The 19,175-nt window shown below is 31.8% G+C and overlaps 1 long non-coding RNA gene across 1 annotated transcript; it reads right to left on the bottom strand.

Annotated features, from left to right (window-relative positions):
• Positions 1-2,031: 2,031 nt before the first annotated feature.
• Positions 2,032-17,228, bottom strand: LOC107436338 (uncharacterized). Its single transcript, XR_001583103.4, has 2 exons — positions 16,942-17,228; positions 2,032-3,106 (listed from the first exon to the last, which is right to left on the bottom strand). It is a non-coding gene; the product is annotated as an uncharacterized LOC107436338 (long non-coding RNA).
• Positions 17,229-19,175: the final 1,947 nt, after the last annotated feature.

The following is a 19,175-nucleotide window of genomic DNA, read 5'->3' as shown; positions in this document are numbered from 1 at the left end:
AGAAAGTTTAGTGATCTTTATATAGATGAGAAAATGACGTAGAATAGTTTATTTGTTACAATTATTCTACGTGTGTTTTACTTGTACTTAAAAATAACTAAGACTTTATCAATTAAAAAAAGATTTTCTTCAGATTTTTCGAAATGAAAACAAAAAACTTTTTTATTGAAAAAAAAAAGATGTCTTACTTAAACTGTCCACTAAATGGCGCGATTAAACCGATTTGCTTCATTTTTAAGATGCCTGTGAGTAAAAATATAAAGTTAAAAATTAGTGTTAATGAGATGGTTCACTATTTATTACATTTTCTTACAGACTTTAATGTTTAGAGATTTAGACTTTTCAGTATAAAGCAAAAATCTCAAAAATATCTGTTTAAACAACAAATATCCATGACTTCAAACCAAGTTTTTCACTTTTCAACATTACCAGAAAAGTTCGAATGCTTAATAATTCAAAGTACTTAAAGTATAAATAAAAAAAAGTTACGTCATCCAAATTATCTAAAATAAAGTTTAAAAAAATAACTATCCATCACAATTTTCAAGTAAATTTAATGACATTTAAGCAAGAGTTTTAAATTTATCACAAAAATACTTTTGCACTAATATACCAACTATCACTACTAATCTTTCTTAGATATATGAGTTTATATTGGTATCACATGGGATACCAATATACAAACACAATTAAAAAAGCTTAAAAAAGTCTTATCTTTTATTCGGAAGAAAATGAGAATTCCTACATTTTTTTTATTGCTTTGAAATTTTTCTTTTACTTATAGAAAGGACAATCATCAATCATTCTAGCTTTCAAAGACGCGTTAAAGCTTCTACAAAACGCTCATTTGGGCTGATTTTTAATAATGTACTGAGTAAGAAATATTCATTTAAACATCAAAACAATGAATAGAGCCATAAGAGAAAGAAAAGAAATATTAAACTCAATACTGATGTCTTTGTCAACGCAATAAGCCATTAAAGTGCAAAGGAAAATTTTTAAAATGTAAGCATTTAATGTGAAAATTATATTTTATTGCCTTTGAAAGCTTTTAGTTTTAATGTCTAATTTCAGTTTGGTGATATTTTATTTGCATATTTCCGATGAATTGTTTTAGGTAGAATAAATCTTCATATAATCATTCACTGACTTCATATATTTTTATTTCAATTATTTTACTAATATATTCCATACGTTCAGTTTTTCTAAAAATATTTAAAGATGTTTCTCAAATACATTTTTAATTGCAATGGATTGAAGAACTTAGAGAAAGAAAATTCGAAGAAGCATTTTAGTAGAATTCGTAGAAAGCTCTCAATGACCTGTCCAAACTTTAAGGTTATTATTTTTAGAATATTTTCCGTTTAAATGCCTGGTGTTGTACTGAATCATTATAAGAAACTAAATATTATTAACATTAAAGTACTACCTTTAATTACAGAAATTATAAAAATAAATTACTATAACAATTTGTTCTATTTTCAATAATTTAATGAAGGAAGGACCGAAGCAAAAGTTTGTTATTTATGAACAAGCCTTATTAAAACATTTTGGTTATACAGCCATTTTCATATTTGGTAATTCATCCTGGAGATTTTTGGTAATTCATCCAGTAGAACTGGTCTGGATTTAGGTTTTGGTCTGACGTTGCAATGATTTCATATATATTTTTATAAAGTCTTTAATCCAAAGGGAATCATTCGTCAATATTTACTTTTATTTTCAAGGAGGGTGTTATGTTTGACAAGCTTTATTTAGCCCATTTTCGACACAATTGAATATTTTGTTGCATGTAGAAACATTTTCAAGAAATGGTAGAATTCTGTTTTGAAGAATTCTGGTAGAATTCTGTTTTGATATATAAACAAACAAATAAGTAGGCGTAATAATTAGATTTGTAATGTAACTTGCTGTTTTCTATAAAATTGAATAATACTATCAGAGAATTAGCTGGAAAGTTCAAATAAAAATCAAATTTAAATTTTAATAGCATAAAATTCTGTTTGTTTTTAACAAAATATCTAAACAATATATAAGCAACTTGAAAAAATTTCATATTTTATTAATAAACACATGGTAAAAGTTTAATTTACTACAATAACAGTTTTCTAACCTAATCTCTAATAACTTGTTAATCCATGCAATTCCAACACCTTCATGCAAAGAAGCAATTCATGCAAATTCACCAGTCCAGAAGTTAATTGAAAAGTTAGCAACATACAATCAAAGAATTCATTATTTATACAAATGAGTCAGGTTCAAATCAAATTTGAGTTCTAGTAGAAATTTAATTTGAAACATCTACACATTCAGTTTTTTCTTCTTGAAAATTCACTTTTGTTCTTTTTTATTTAGAAAATTACTTTTGTTCTTTTTTATTTAAAAAAATTGATGTTTTACGAAATTGTTATTTGGAATTTATTATTATTATTTATGCAGTTATTTAATTAAATAAAAAATTAAGACAGCTTAGAGTATTTAATATATATTTTGAAGCACTGTCACAGAATTAATTTCTGCTCAATAGTTATAAAATTCAATTTAAAGCTAAATTTATACTTTAAGCGTATAAAATTGCACTGTTTTTTTAAGCAAAACAATTAAATATAACAGGTTAAACAAGGGTTAAAAGCATTTTTATGCTTAAATTTTAATTAACTAAAATGACTGTTTTCAAACATAAGCTCTAATACCCTGTTAATGTATGCAATACCATCAGGTTTAGATGTTGACAGAAAAGCCAGCAGCACGCAGCTAGTGAATTCATTATTTAAACAAACGAGACAGGTTCAAATCAAATTAGAGAATCTTTCCTTGGGATAGGATTAAAGCAAAGCAGTGGATACATACAGTGGCGGCATATCTGTAAAGTCTTTAAGATAATCAATCCTCTCTCTGGAACTCTGGTTCTCAAATTTCAAACTGATTGTTTTACCATGGATCGACTGATACACTTGATTTCATTATACATCAGTTTTGGTATTAGTGGCTCTTAGGTAATTTGTTAAGGTACGTCATTGGAAGCTGGTGTGGAAATTTCTGTCACTAAACTAATATATTTCAATTAAAATCGAGCCCTAGTTGTATATGAAGAGAGAAATTGAACCTGAAAAAAAGAGTGAGTGAAAATTTATTGTTTTTTGATAATTTAAAAACTATTTTCATGACTTAATAATTAGATGAAAATAAAATATTAAGATTTAAATAATGATAAATTTAAAAGACACTATATAAATTTAACATCTGTTATCAGAGTGTTGTTCTGAAATAGGGATATGCAAGGTGCACAGTAATCAGTGTATGTTTTGAAATAAGGATATGCAAAGTGTGCTGTATTCTGAGTGGTGTTCTGAAATAGGGATAAACAGGATGTTTTATAACCAGAGTGTTGTTCTGAAATAAGAATATACTGGGTGTTCTGTAAGTATATCAGAGTGGTGTTTTGAAATACTAATATACAGGGTGTTTCTTAATCACCGCACTGTTCTGAATAAAAATTGTTCTATTTCTAGTGCGAAGTTTTTAAACACATAGGATGTGTTGAGGGATCAACGTTGTGTTCTGTAGTATACATTGGAAAGGTGTTTTTTAATTAGTGTATATTTGTAAAATTGGCATCAAAAAAGAAATTAAAGTAGTGTACATATTGGGAGTCATTTTTTTGCCAATGCCCACTTGTGCTAACATCCGTCAATTCAGGCATATACGGTGCGATTTTGTTGACCTCTCTTTCAGGGGCACCATATTAGGTGGGCCAACGTCGCTCCCACAGTGAGGACAGATAGTACAGAGTAGGAAAGAACATCCATACCTTGCCCGTGATTCGAACCCAGTACCTTTCTGATGCAAGGACAGTTCTCTACCCCCTACAAAAGCCAGCCGGCAATATTGAGAGTCATAAATAACCATACAAATAATCAGCAAGGAACAAGAAACAGAAACATGATCGAAATCTGACAAATCACTATTACTGAAGAGCGAAATAAAACCACCAAAACTTGCTTGATTGCCGGAATGAAGTGTTATATTCCCGACTATCATCGCCTTTCAGTTTCTTTAGGAAATCAAACAGGTTTTGATGATTTTAAATTCATCTTCCTTGTTTATAATTCTTCATATGATGATTCGGTGCTTCTTTTTTCACTCAGTTAAATGTAAATGTAAAGACTTCGAACGTATATATGCTTTTTTTTATACTTCATTGCTTTTTTATACATCGTCTATGCTTTTTTTATACATCGTCTGCAGTCCTAAAAATATGTGTAAAGGGTTTTGGTTATTAAATATTATTTATCTTCATAATATAATTGAATATGCTAAATCAGGCCGATAAAGGTATTGTCTATAAAAGAATATACAAGAATTCTGTAAAAATTATGTCTAAAACTCTAATTAAAAAAAGGAAGGTTAATGTTTTTACCTGACATGTGCCCCAAAAGTCAAACACATTACACTTCATTGAAATTCATTGGTTATATTTTTTTTTAAATGAAAACAAAAAAAGAAACTTTTAATATCTCAACGAGAAACGAAACACATTTATTCCTAACATTTCTTTTTTAAAAAAGAATTTTTAATATTTTCTTTCTAAATTTTTTAATGTTGAATGCAAATGCAAGATTAAAAGCAATCACGAAAAGTTAAGATTTGAATAATAATTGCTGTAATATTACTGGAAACGATGAATCTATAAAAGAAATTGTCTGTCATTAAAATCAACACCAATTTAAACTTATTTTCTCCGAATTAGTCTCTTTTTATGATAAGAGATGGCGCTACAACTCCTCTTCAATCTACTAGAAAGTCACTTCTTAGTAAGTTTTGAAGTTGAGGATTTCTCTCTCTCTCTGTTAAATTTTTAACGTAAAAAGGTAACATTAAAAAGTTACGCTTTATTTCCTATATGTTTTAATAATTTTTAAAAAAAGATATTGTGAAAGAATGTTTGTAACTTCTTCTATTCAAAGAAACATACTCTTTTTTTTCATTTTTTTTTTCAACAAAGCATCTTTTGTACATCTTTCAATAGACTATTGGTTCACTATTTTGGTCAGTAATAATGATAACATATAAATGATTAATATTTTAGTCAAAATACATTTTTTTTAAATGTATCATCCCCTAAAATGTCTTTCTACTAAGAGTAAATGCATAAAAAATAATTTTCTACATATTTTTGAAAAAAAAAGCAGACTAAACTAAAGGAAATTGTTACAATATTTGAGTGATCCTGATGCTGAAATGCCCTCCAAGAGATTTAAAATAAAATCTTACGCAACATTGTAAAAAAATTGATTTTTCTGAACTTTTCAAAAACTTATTTTAAATCATATTAATAGTTTTTAAAATTTCAAATGGACAAAGTTGAAAAAAACTAAATTATTTGACAAGCTGCCTCTTACGTAATTCTGTGCTGGTGATAGTAATTACTAAAACAATATTTTTAGCAGATTACTTTACACACTATAGCTTACAGAATATTCCAAAGAAAAAAGAATTGCTATTATTATGAATATAACCTTTTTTTAAACACAGGGTGCTGGTTTAAAAAAAAAGAAGCGGAAAATGCTCCAGAAACACATCTTTTAATATCATAAGATGTCTTTACCAGAAGGTGATTTAAATTATAAATTTAGTTTGATCGATATTTATTTCGTTATTAGACCGATTCCTGTTGATGAGAACTTTAGAGACTTATGATTATACTCTTAGAAAGCATCTATGTAGGCTTTAGGTATGAAATATTTTTTAAAAAAAAGTTCTCCTTTCAGTTCACACGTGTGAACTATTAGTTACATCTGCTCTTTTCCAAGATTCATCTTGAAGTAGAAAATGATTGCCATTAAGAGACGTGCATTCCAATACTCATTCCTCATACCGAACGTGAAAAACTAATTGAATGATATTTATGAGTCTCTAAGTTATCATATAAGCATAACTGAAGATGAAAATATGTGAACATAAGATGAAAATATGTGCAGGATAGATTAAACCCATAGATTACGCTAAATGTAAAAAGCGCTGTAAAGAGGGGAATTGTAAACGAACCTAAATGAAAAAATTATATTTCCAATATATCTTAACATGCAGGGTGTTCCGTAGTAATTGCCTATAACATAAAAAACTATGCACAGTTGAGATTACAAACAAGTAAGTACGCGAGAATTTTTTTTTATCTAACTAAGAAGAATTATTATAGATAACAACAAGTTCAAGTATCAAAATCTGTTTGATTACCCCAGAAAAATAAGGGGTGAAAGGCAATAATTACTTTATTTTATCCGTCGTTGAACAACCGACTCAGTTTTGGGCTTCAACTACTAATGTTCAAATCCGTAGCCTTGTAATTTTGAACCAATCCAGAAGACAAGGGAACTCCTGGATTAGTACCCCCAGAAGTATTGATTTGTTATGGGAACATGGAGGACTTTGAGACTCGACAGATTAAACGTGCATCAATCGCCATTTACTACACGGGGAGTCTTTGTCCAGCGGCGATCGAACCCACAACATCTTGGGCATGGGTCCTGTGACCTACCAACCAGGTTATTCTGGTCAAGGCAATAATTAGAAACAGTTAAAAAATTTATCTGCTTAGCGCAATAGTTTTGCTGTATTTTAATCCCGACTACCCTAACAGGTTTGTCAGATTTTGGCAATAGATTTGTTTCTTTCCCTTGCATAAATATTAAATTTGTGGTTTTTAAAGTGCAAAGTATATTTTATTTAAGTATTTCTGAAATTATGAAAATGAGTAAATACGAAACCCCTGTGTTAGAAAATACTGCTCTGTTCTTTGTTTCGAAACATAAATATTTCAATTATTTAAAATTTTATTTCCACCCATAGCACAGCTGATTCTAATTGTGCATTTAAGATTCTTTGATATTTAATTTAGTAACTTCATAAAATTAAAGCTTATCACTCATATATTAGAAGGAATTTTAAAAACAATTGATTCTAATTTTTCTTTATCCAGTTACCATTCCGAACAAAGGAAGAGGAAAAATGACTAGAGTACAATATATTTTAAATATAAACTGTTTTTTTACTTATTTATTTATTTTTTTTAAACTGCAATGAAACATTTTCTAATGATTCGGGTTTTTGATGTTTATTTATTTTGCTTCCAGATTTCAATTTCATGAGGATTTCGTAACGGAAGTCGAAGAATTTTATTTTGCTTCTTTTTTAAAGATTCTATTGCATAAGGTAGAAATAACTTAATTTTACAGATCCATAAGAAAAATATGAATTAAAATACATTTGAAAATTATGTAATTCAATTTATTAAAAATTGGTGAAGCAGAAAAACTCTCATATCAAATCCCAGCAATTTTAACAAAGCAACTCAAAAATGAATGAGTTTTGGTTATGAAAGAGTTTTAGTATGCAGATTGACAGCGTTAAATATATATTTTGAAAACCCTCACAAAAGTGACTACACAAAAGTATGTATATTAAAAATCAATCATTAGTATTTAAGAGAGGAAAAAAAAGGGAAAAACTACTGCAAAATATACGGAGTCATATTTAAGAAAGACGGGATTTAAATAATCAGAATGCGTTCGACTGCTCAAGTAGACAGAGAGGAATTAATGCTTTCTTTTTCTATTTCATTCTTGACAAATATTCTAAAAAATAAATATTAATGAATAAGAAAAACCATGTATATAAAATAAGTAACCCATTCAGTAATTATAAAAGTACATGTTACTCTAATTGTTCTTTTTAAATTATTTCAACTAAGCCACGGTGGCGCAGGGGATAGAGCGCTCGTATCCCAATGAACTGATCCAGATTCGAATCCCTGCATTGATTTGATTTTTGTCCCCGGCTCGCACCGACCACAGTGTTGATATAAAATGTTCTCTGTGGTAGACGGATCATGGGTTAGAATTCCCTTGTTGTCGAGCTAAGCCAACACCTTCTAGAAGAAAGAAGGCCTCAGCACGGATCAATTTAGTAATCTGACTTACCGAGCAAAAACTGCTCAGCGAGTGTAAAATGAGAAAGATGTCTTTTGTTCGGGAAACTAAGCTGTGCAGTGCTGGTAAATACGAAAGATGTCATTACGTTTGGACTACTAAAAGATCACATTTCCTGTTTATGGTATCCCGTTCTGAGGCCTCTTATCTAGGAGGTTTGGCTAACCGTGGAAGGTTTCCGTGGATTTCAGCTCCATGTAACAAACATGCAGGATAGTTTCGTTAAAAAAGATTTCCATGAAGGCTAGTTCGTCCCAATGCTTGATCCAGAAGTTCCTTTGTCTTCTGGACTTTATTCAAAGTTACAAGTATACGGAGTTTAATATTGATAGTCGTACGAATATTGATATTTATATCCATCGGTGAACAGTCCACCCAATTTTTGGGCATACGATTACTAATGTTCAACTCCATATCCTTGTAATTTTGAACCGATCCAGAAGACAAGGAAACTCCTTGATCAGTATCCCCAGAGGCATTGATTTATTATGGGAACTTCGAGGACTTTGCGACTCGACAGGTTTAACGTGCACCAGTCACCATTTACTAGAGGGGGAGTCTTCGGCCGGGGAGGATCGAAACCACAAACTCTTGGAAATGGGCCCGGTGCCCTACCGACTAGGCTATTCCGGCCTTAAGAATATTGATAGTCGAGGATTTATATTTTACACTGCGAGTTTTTTTCTGTGTTTTTATAGAAGATTTCTTTAAGTTATGACGTTATTCTCGAGGAAGTACAGTACGACTGCTTAATATCTGTACAAGATTTTTAGTACAAGTACAAGATTTTAATATCTTTAACTGAATCAGTTGAACACTTACATATTATTCGTTTACTAATATGTTGAAATATTTTAGATTTTTTTTGGCTATTAATAACGATAAATGTAGTGGGAAAAAGCACTGAAAATGATAAATAACTATTTCTAGTTCAGATTTATTCATTGAACATTTATATCCTAATATTATTTAAAGAACATAGCGATAGTAATTCAATTTGGTATAAAGGATCTCAAAGGTAGCTTGAAAACACATGCTTCATCTTGCAATTAAATAGGTTTTTATGATTTTATTCCCGCGCTTCCAAATTATTTAGCTGACTCCAAAGTGTGTTCTTTTTCTTAATACAATCATGACATACTAAATAATAAGGGCAGTGACTACTGAATACCATTTATATAAAATCTGAAAGAAATTCAACTCTCAAGTGATAAAAAATCATGTTGTACTAATTGCTGAACTTGTTTTATAACGGTAGTTGAGCAGCTGACCAAATTTTAAGTATACAATTACCAATGTTCATCTCTGTAGCAATTTTGAACGCAATCCAGAAAACGAAGGAGTTCCCGGATCAAGTATTTTTAAAAAATTAACCTTCGTGAGAGACATTTTGAAGGAACTAATCCGCATTCGCTTTACATGGAGAGGAAAACCACGAAAACCTCTCATTATTAACCTGACGGCAAGGAGTCTCTAACGAATGATCCGTCTACCACTGCTGATATTTTACATCTGCACTGTGGATGGTGCGAGCCAGGTGTAGAATTCGCCTCGACCAGCCATTGTTGGCAATCGAACCCGGATTATCTCATTAGGAGGCGAGTGTTCTATCCCCTGAGCAACCACGGCTCATGTTGTGCTATTTAAACTTCGATTTAACATTGCAAGTAAGCTTTGTTATTGCTGTGCAATTAAGACAATACAGTAATAATCGCACATATAAAAATATTAATATCTTTTATAGAATCAACTAACCACTTACGTACTATTCGTTTACATTATTTTTACTAAAAATCGTTCGTTTTGTATCAACGATAATAGTGTTGAAAGAAAACACTAAATGAGTTCAATAAGTATTTCTTGATTTCGCATATATATTGAACATTTATACCTTAATGATCTTTAAAGAACATAGCGAATCGAGTTCAAGTTGAAAGTTGGTATAAAGAACATACCAGCATAAATCAAATTAATTGTTTTCATATTGAATTTCTTTCTACCTCGAAACTCGTTAAGCTTTTATTCACAAAGAATTGATGAATTATCTATTCTTTAGTACCGAGTTATTTCCATTCCTTTCTTCTTTTAAGATTTCATCACGTATTGATATTACAGACGGAAGAATTTTATTTTTCATACATTCTTCCGCTACATCTTGTACTTAATACCTTCTAAAAAAGGTTATTCTACAAATCATTTGCCTTTTAAATAAAGGAAATCGATGTCACAAGGATTTGTAGTTTATAAGATTCATTTTTCGTTTTTGATTATAGATATGAATATAATTATAATGCAATATATTTTTGAGTATCTGTTAAAATGTCACTTGAAATCGCTTGCCATTAAAATTATTTGTTTTCTAAACTAAACAAAGATTGATTTTTCGAATATAAGATAATTATTTTATTGAGTTGAAACAATGTAAAAGATTTACTATTTGGAACTTTTATTATTTTGCCTACAAATTGAAACATGAATTTCTGAAACTAAATTAAATAATTCTTAATTTGCTTCAGTTTTTAGTAATTATAGTTCAGTTCTTGAAAACATAGCATTAATGAACTCACGATTCTTTAGAAAAAAATGTCCCGTGTTTATTTTTATAATTATAGTTTTTATTCTTTCAAGATATAAGCTTTTAAAAATAATTGCAAAGCGCTCAATAACTTAAGACAGTATGATAATAAGCATTTCATTTAATACCTATAAATATTTTTTTAGTGTTCAGACCGTTTTTATAAGATCGGATTTAGGTGAAAACAACAAGATTTCCCAATAAGCAATAAAAAATTTCGGCGAGGCCTAGATATCCTGGTTGATAGGACGTTGGGCCCGTGTTCGTGAGTTTGAATCCCGCCAGTCTAACAATCCCCATGTATTAAATGGTCACTGGTGCTCGTTAAATCAGTAGAGTTCACTAAGTTTGCTACAGTCCCGTAAGAAATCAATATCTCTGGGAGTAGGGGAGAGTGGGGTCAATTGTAACAGGTTACGATTGTAACAGAGCAAAAATTTCGAGTGTCGGTTTCTAGATTTGGTTTCTAGGTGGCGCACAAGGTGTATTTAATAAATCTACATGTACACCCCTGCTGGCAACCAGTTTTATGTACTTTTGAAAGAGTTACATCACAAAAGATATTTTAACGCTACGTAAGTACTTTTTTTGGTATTAGAATATTATATTGTAACAAAGTAATTTTGTTTAAACAAATAAAAGTTTTTAACCGAATATGTAAGTGGACACCTTAATTAACATTTCAATAAAAAAATTAGTTTAGTTAATTAACTAGCATTTTTTTTAACAAATGAAGCTGAAATGGCGTCTTGGGGACATTTGTAACAATCAGTAAAGGGACGATTGTAACAGCTGAAAATAAATAATCTTATGTTTACAAACCATTACTTAACTCCTTAAGAACCACCTATAGTTTCCTATATCATTTATATTATGCTGCGTGTGCATTATTTTATTTGTCACCTTTCACAGCATAAATTAAAATTTTTAACCCCTAAAAGTCGAAAGTTTAACCCTTTAAGTATCTGCTCATTATTATTTTTACTCCTAAAATATAACTACTATTTTGATCAATAAAAAAATATATCACAACTATGATAATATGTATAATTAACTATGTTTTAGTTGAATTTATGAACTGTTACAATTGACCCCGTAAGTGGGGACAATTGTAACAAGTACACGACTGTCAAAAATTGTTAATAACTAATATAATAACATTTAAAATAAGGTATTTATTTTTTTTTCTAGTAGAGGATAGTCTACTTTACTCGTCTGTCAATTAATACTAATAATATATAGGATTTTTTGTTAGTTAAAAATAGTTAAGTAAAAAATGTTACAATTGACCCCACTCTCCCCTACTGAATTCAAGATTGATCGTTCTCTGGTTTGGGTCAAAATTATGATCTGTAGATGAAGAAATAAAGTATGAATGGGTCTTCCCTGTAAAACGGGCTGTGACGTGTGTGTGGCTGAAAAGCTATTCTTGTCCATATATGGCACCACGGAAAAACAAGAAACACACCCTATGACTTAAAAATTCACTATGATTTCCCGTAGCGGATTTTGTGGAGGTTTAGTCCAAACTCTTTTCGATAGTGGTTAGTGGGATGCAGTTTCTTTGTAGAATTTAAGTATTATGGCCATTTCTGATATATTTTAATTTGGATATGGTGTAGGGATGTTTATCCCAGAAAAATAAATATAATCGCTTAGGAAAAATTGATTTATTATGTAAATATTATAATGAACATGGCCACATTCCAAAATTATAAAATAAAGATAAGAAAGATCCTTAAAGGGATCAAGAGAATCATTCTCTTAATATCAAGAATTTCTGTTAAGGTATAAATTTAGCAGTTAAAAGTAAAAAAAATTGCTCCCAACGGACAGTTAGGAGCAAGGGAAGAGATCCATGATTGGCGATTTATCGAAAGATTAGAAAAAAATAAAGCCAACCCCCCGTAATCAATATTAAATTTGAAAATAATTTGGCGAAAGCGAATCGCTAAGAGACTGTGAGAATAAGTGTAACCTTGTAACTTAAAAATTTTTGTAGTAAGAAATAAAGATTAAAGAGTTATAGATTTTCTTTTAGGTTTAGTCGTGACATTGAATTAATGAGTTTTACATTTGTATTGAAATTAAAAGTTAACCGTTACATTGATTGTTAAGAAAAGAATGAAATATTTGCTTTAGTTTTTTATAAAATATAATAAAAATTAAATAATTGCATTAATTTACTTGAAATTCGATTAAGAATGATTAAAAACATAATCTTAAGAAATTAAAGAAACTTTAAAAGCTAGGAAATATCTAATGCCCGACGTGGCGTCACAGAAATCTTGCTGGTATTGGTAAGTAGCAGAAGTAACAACTGCGTGCTGTGATTTTATGTTACAAAAATCAGAAATTTTTATTGAAAGGTTACTTTTTTGGAAGCAATATTTAAGAGTGATTTGATGCAAAAATATTATCTTCGAAAAAATTCGTAGCTTATCAGGGCCAAGAGAGTTCTCTGGTTAAGGCCTTGAGATCATTTTGAAATAGTGGGATTCGATTTTCAGTGTTGGCTAGAAGCGATGGCTACTAGCCTTGTATGAGATGTAAAGACAGTCGGTGTGCAAGACATATTTAGAAGAATGAAGTGTATGTATGAACTTTGAGGAATAAAATAATGCTAGTTTTGATATTGTGATAAAACAAACATGTTGTTGTAGTGCATTTACGTTGTCTTAGAGCTGCACAGTGGGCTACTGGCAACGGCCAGGGAAATATCCCCGAGGATGATTTGAAGACATGCCATCGCAATTTTGATTCTCTGCAGAGGGGATGGCACCCCCGATTCGGTAGCCCGACGACCTGCATGCGAAGATGAGCACTTTACGGTAGAACAGTTTAACGAGGACCAATACCGCACACCCTCGGTCCTTATGCAGACTAATCCGAGTGGTCACCCACCCGCACACTAACCGTAGCCAGTGATGCTTGATTTTGGTGAAACCGTGTCTAAACGATCAGTCCATTGCGGGACGTAAAAACTAACATAGAAAGTAACAAGGAAAATAAGAACGTCAAATTTTCTCAATTGTTTTGACTTTAAAACGTTTCCCCTCAAAATTTTCAGCCCGAAATTAAACTTTTGCTTTTACTGAATTTGTGAAAAAATGATTAAAATTTCATTAAGTCGATGCATATCATATTAAAACTCTCATCATCCTTCGAAATAAAAGTTTAAAAAATGGTAAAAAGTTAAGAGAAAAAGAGAAACTTTATTTTTGAAAAAAAGCTGATGATACTTATGCTTTTCAGCAGTTAATCGGTATCTACTTTAAACAAAAGATTTTAGCTATCTGGTTCTAATGTTCACGTATATAGAAAAATTAACTAATAATTTAATAAACATAAAGTTAATAATTAAATAATCTCAGTTACTGGTACTATATGAAAAAGGGAATCGCAAACGCAATACACAGAAATGTTACATGCCCTAAATTGCCGAAACTGACGGTTACAAAAACACGTCGCAACTAATAACTTATTTAACAAAGGCGAGTTTACGCACTTTCTTTGCTTTGGAGCAGGTCTCCGAATTTAAAGTTAGCTGCTGTACACAATATACACTGCTCAAAAAAATTAGGGGAGCCATGTGCTCCCCTAATTTTTTTGAGCAGTGCTTATATATATGTGTAGTGTATATATGTATATATATGTAGTGTATATGAGCAGTGTATATATGCATAGATATACACTGTTCAAAAAAATTAGGGGATCACATGGCTCCCCTAATTTTTTTGAGCAGTGTATTTTAATACAAATTACAGAAGCGTGGCATGCCCTGAAAGCCAAAAACGGACGGATGCAATATAAGTAACAAATAATGAAACTTTTTTCTAACAATTGAGAATTTACTCAAAATTTTTCAACAACAACAGGTAATAGCTTGCAGCCGTAATATATACATTGACAACGCGTCGATGGGTGAATAATCTCAAGAATATAATTGTAAACTAATAATTAACTTGAAAAGAGCTTCATTGCGTTTGCGACATGCGTCCCAGCTTATCGCAACAATTTTCTTATCATAATCTCATATTTCCATATAATTCTCACTCATATTTCTTATGATTGTTGCTTTTTATCATGATCCAAATCTGCGTGTAGAATTTTTAAGCAATAGTTCTGAATAACCCAATACTCAGCAGAAGTAAACAAATTAAAAAAGAGCTGAAAAAATTAGAAAAACATTACATAGACCTAAAATAAAGAATTATGTTTTTACATTAATGAAATCATTATGAATTAATGAAATCATAATGAATTCATTACATTAATAATTCAAATTTAATAATATTTATATCATTTCACTAATGTCTAGTATCTAGAGAGTTTTATTGGAAGAAAAGAGGTTTACAAATATTTAGGAAATATTTACGTTATAAAATATTAGAAGCGTTGTTCAGTGTTGAAAAGACAAAATAATTTTAAACTATGTTTCTTTAAAAAAAAATATTATTGGAGATTTCGCGAGATTAATATAGAAAAATATTTTTCCTCGTGGGAGTAAGGAACGTCATTTAATAACATATAAAAATAAAATATACCTTAAACGCTTAAGTGCTAAGACCAAAAGTTGTCGAAAACTTTTTTGAATTCGTTGCTTATTTATGATAAGTATTTCTTAATGCTCCAGAAATCTTTTATGATTTCAAATACTCTTCCTCTTCATGGCTGACGGCTAAAAGTTTTTAAAAAAAGTAAGAAAAAAATGTCTACGCTCTGAAAGCAAGCAAAAATATTCCGCTCTAGACTTTTTTTTAGCTACGTTGACATTTCAAAAACGCCATGTTGCTTTAATCGCTTAAAGCGGTAAGGCCACTTCAAATGTTAAATGTTGACAGATTTTATAAATGGATAAGAAATTCACATTTTCAACATACTTTCAATTATAAATACTTTTCTCTCTTTTTTGGGTAGCGCTGAAGTAGTATTAAATGAGGGCAAATCTACTTGTATTTAGATAAACTTTCATTAATTACTAATTTACTTTTACATACAGAGTGAGAATGACCCGTAACTTCCAGCATATATATCTATATAAAGTGGTCATAAAAACTTGTTTACGCACTCTAAATATATTTATTAGATTAAATGTACTTTACTCAAAATAATTAACAGACCACCAAGAATAACTTTTGTTCTAATGATTAGATATTCACGTCCCAAAACTTAAGATTGATGGATCGAAGGAGTGACCACAAATATGGTAATTAGTCAAAACGATATTTTACACTACGAAATCAGACTCAAAAACGTACTTTCTCTGAATAACATACCTTTTTTCTCGATGAATTAAGTGGTTTTAAATGGATAATTGATTCTGATTTTTGATCCCCATGATATAGGAGATAGCCACAATTTTGGAAATATGGTCAAAATGGGTTGGTCAGGAGAACAGTCCAAAGTTTGGACCCCTTACTGTTGATTTTCCTTTGCGTATTTCACTATATCTCCAGAAATTTTTCAACGAATTTAAAATTCTTGCACAAAATTATAAAATTTATTTAACGTAAGATAATTCCATGCAAAAAAAGTAATTTTTAGTATATATTTATGATCTTTTATTATTTTATTTAATGATAGTCAAAAATAAATTTGAATTGTAAAGTATAAAACTTTTGACATTAGATTAACGAATGTAACTTTACACGGCAAAATACAAAATTTGAATGAATCGGTCAAATAGTTCCAAGCAAATCGAATTTTGAAAATACCACTTTTTTAAACCTCGGTTTCTCAGAAATTTTTGAGCAGTATTTTTTACCGATACTTATAATGAAATATTTTTTATTAATAAAGGATAATTCGATTAAACTAGGATGTTTATTTTTAAAAATGTCATAGACTTAGAACACAGTTTTAAATTGGTATCAGATCAATTGTTTCAAGAAAAATTATATTAGATATCTTTTTATGTTATCTCAGTTTAAAACAAGTTAAAATGATTTTCAAACTTCGCCTGCAGACTTGTGTTTTGTGTGCTAAAAAGCATAAAATATTAGAAATATTAACAAAGTTAACCTTGAAAAAATAAAAATAATTTCTACGTAATTGAATTCATGTATGTCTGATTTCTGAGTAAGATAGTTTCTTAATGTTTAGAACATATAAGATGCATTTTTGAAGTGATCGATTTCGTCGAAAATTTGTGTGTTCGGAGTTCGTATGAGAACTGTTATAGAAAATCTCTAAATCGTTGGAAAAAATATTCATATTTTCTAAAAGTTGCAATTATTTAAAAATGACTTCTAAAATAAATCAACCACAAATTATTTTTTTATTAGTGCTCATATCGCACCTCGGCAAGAAGAGTTCAGAACTCCAAAATACAGCACTTGGAAAAAAAATCAACTTAAAGAATACTATAACACTTACTTATTCGGAATTAGACAAAGAACTGACACAACTGTCCTCAGCTGGATAAATTGCGTGTTAGAGAGCTTGTTGGGGCTTTTGAGCTTGATGGGCACTTCATACAAATTTTTTATTGATGTAAACTCAAAATTGCTGATTTTTAACTTGTGTCACTTTTCTTGCCGGGGCAAGAACTATTCATGTACAAGCAAACTCTACTTTGTTTGGAGCAAGCTAGGTTGCATACGTTTATTTATTTATTTACAGTTACGAATACTCATGAAGGCTTGTATGCTCATTACAAAGATGAATTACTTCCGCAGTGGACTGATCGTTAAGACACGGTTCCCAGCAGATCACCGAAGTTAAGCATCACTGGCTACGGTCAGTGTGCGGCTGGGTGACCACTTGGATCAGCCTGCGTAGGGACCGAAGGTGTGCGGTATGGGTGCTCGTTAAACTGTTCTACCGTAAAGTGCTCGATTTCGGGTGCAGGTCGTCGGGCTACCGAAGCGGGGGTGCCATCCCCTCTGCAGAGGATCAAAATTGTGATGACACGTCTTCGGATCATCCACAGGGATGTTTCCTATAGCCCATTGTTCAGCTCTAGTGCGACGTAAATGAACAACAACAACAACAAAGATAAATTATAAGTTCTTGCATATTGATAAACTGATAGCACAAATTATGGGATTACGATCCGAAGATTTAGGATTTAGGGATTCGAACCCGCTACCTGATTAGAGCCTGTTACCCGAGCCTTTGGCTAGAGAGACTGTTTGGCCAGGGAGACATTTTAAATTATTTTTTATTGTTAGACAGACATTGCATGCATGTGTGCTCATTACAATGACCGCTTAAAGAGCCGTGGTGGCTCAGGGGATAGAGCACTGGTTGATACGAGTTAGTTTCATCATATAGATAGCTGGTCGATACGAATTCGCACTCAACTTTCACTGACCAAAGTGCTGACACTGTGGTGCTGACCCCATGAAAATCTCACACTGCTGCAACCGTCGGAGGTTTACATGGTTTTCCCTTCCGTGTAACGCAAACGAGGGTTAGTTTCATCCAAAAGTCCTCCAGGAAAGCAAAATTTTCCCAATACTTCATCCAGGAGTTTCATTGTCATCTGGATTGGGTTCAAATTTGCAAGACTACGGAGTTGAACATTGGTAGTCATTAACTCAAAACTGGGTCGGCTATTCAATGATGGTGATAACATCATTGAGCAGCCGACCCAGCTTAATATCCCATGCGAAGTTGAAGTACAGATTGCATAGACTAGAGAGGGTCATCACAGAAATGAATCCAGGGTAACGTTGGGAATCGAACCCGATACCTTAATACTTGATAACGTTTACTGAATAAGCGAGATCACTCTGCCATTGAGGCCACAGTAAGGCTTATTTCCATTAATTGTTACACATACATATGTCCTGCAGTGGACTGATCGTTACGACACGGTTCCCAGCAGATCACCGGAGTCAAGCATCACTGTCTGCGGTCAGTGTGCGGGAGGGTTACCACTTGGATTAGTCTGCGTAGAGATCGAGGGTGTACGTATCGGTCCTCGTTAAACTGCTCTACCGTAAAGAGCTCGACTTGGCACACAGGTCGTCGGGCTACCGAAGCGGGGGCGCCATCCCTTCTGCAGAGGATCAAAATTGTGATGGCATGTCTTCGGATCATCCTCAGGGATGCTTCCCAGACCTTTGCCAATAGCTCATTGTGTAGCTCTTGTGCGACGTAAATGAACTACAAGAACAACAACAGCACATACATATGCGGGTTGATATGATCAGATGCAGTACTGTTTATTATCCTTTGATAAGATGAACAACATACGACATTGGTTAGGATTGTTGTTAATTTACGTCGCACTAGAGCTGCACAATGGGCTATTGGCGACGGTCTGGGAAACATCCCGGAGGATGATCCGAAGACATGCCATCACAATTTTGATCCTCTGCGGAGGGGATGGCACCCCCGCTTCGGTAGCCCGACGACCTGCGTGCGAAGTCGAGCACTTTACGGTAGCACAGTTTAACGAGGACCAATACCGCACACCCTCGGTCCCTACGCAGACTGATTCAAGTGGTCACCCACAAACACACTGACCGCAGCCAGTGATGCTCGACTTCGGTGATCTGCTGGGAACCGTGTCTTAACGATCAATTCACTGCGGGACGACATTGGTAAGGGAAAGTTATTGCAAAGATACATCGGGCTTACGGTAGGATTCCAACCTGCTA

This window comes from Parasteatoda tepidariorum, chromosome 12, assembly GCF_982258835.1.
Source record: "Parasteatoda tepidariorum strain Cologne lab strain chromosome 12, Ptep-v5.0, whole genome shotgun sequence".
NCBI lineage: Eukaryota > Metazoa > Arthropoda > Arachnida > Araneae > Theridiidae > Parasteatoda > Parasteatoda tepidariorum.
The sequence above is the reverse complement of the archived record's forward strand: the minus strand, read 5'-3'. Positions and strand labels throughout refer to the sequence as shown.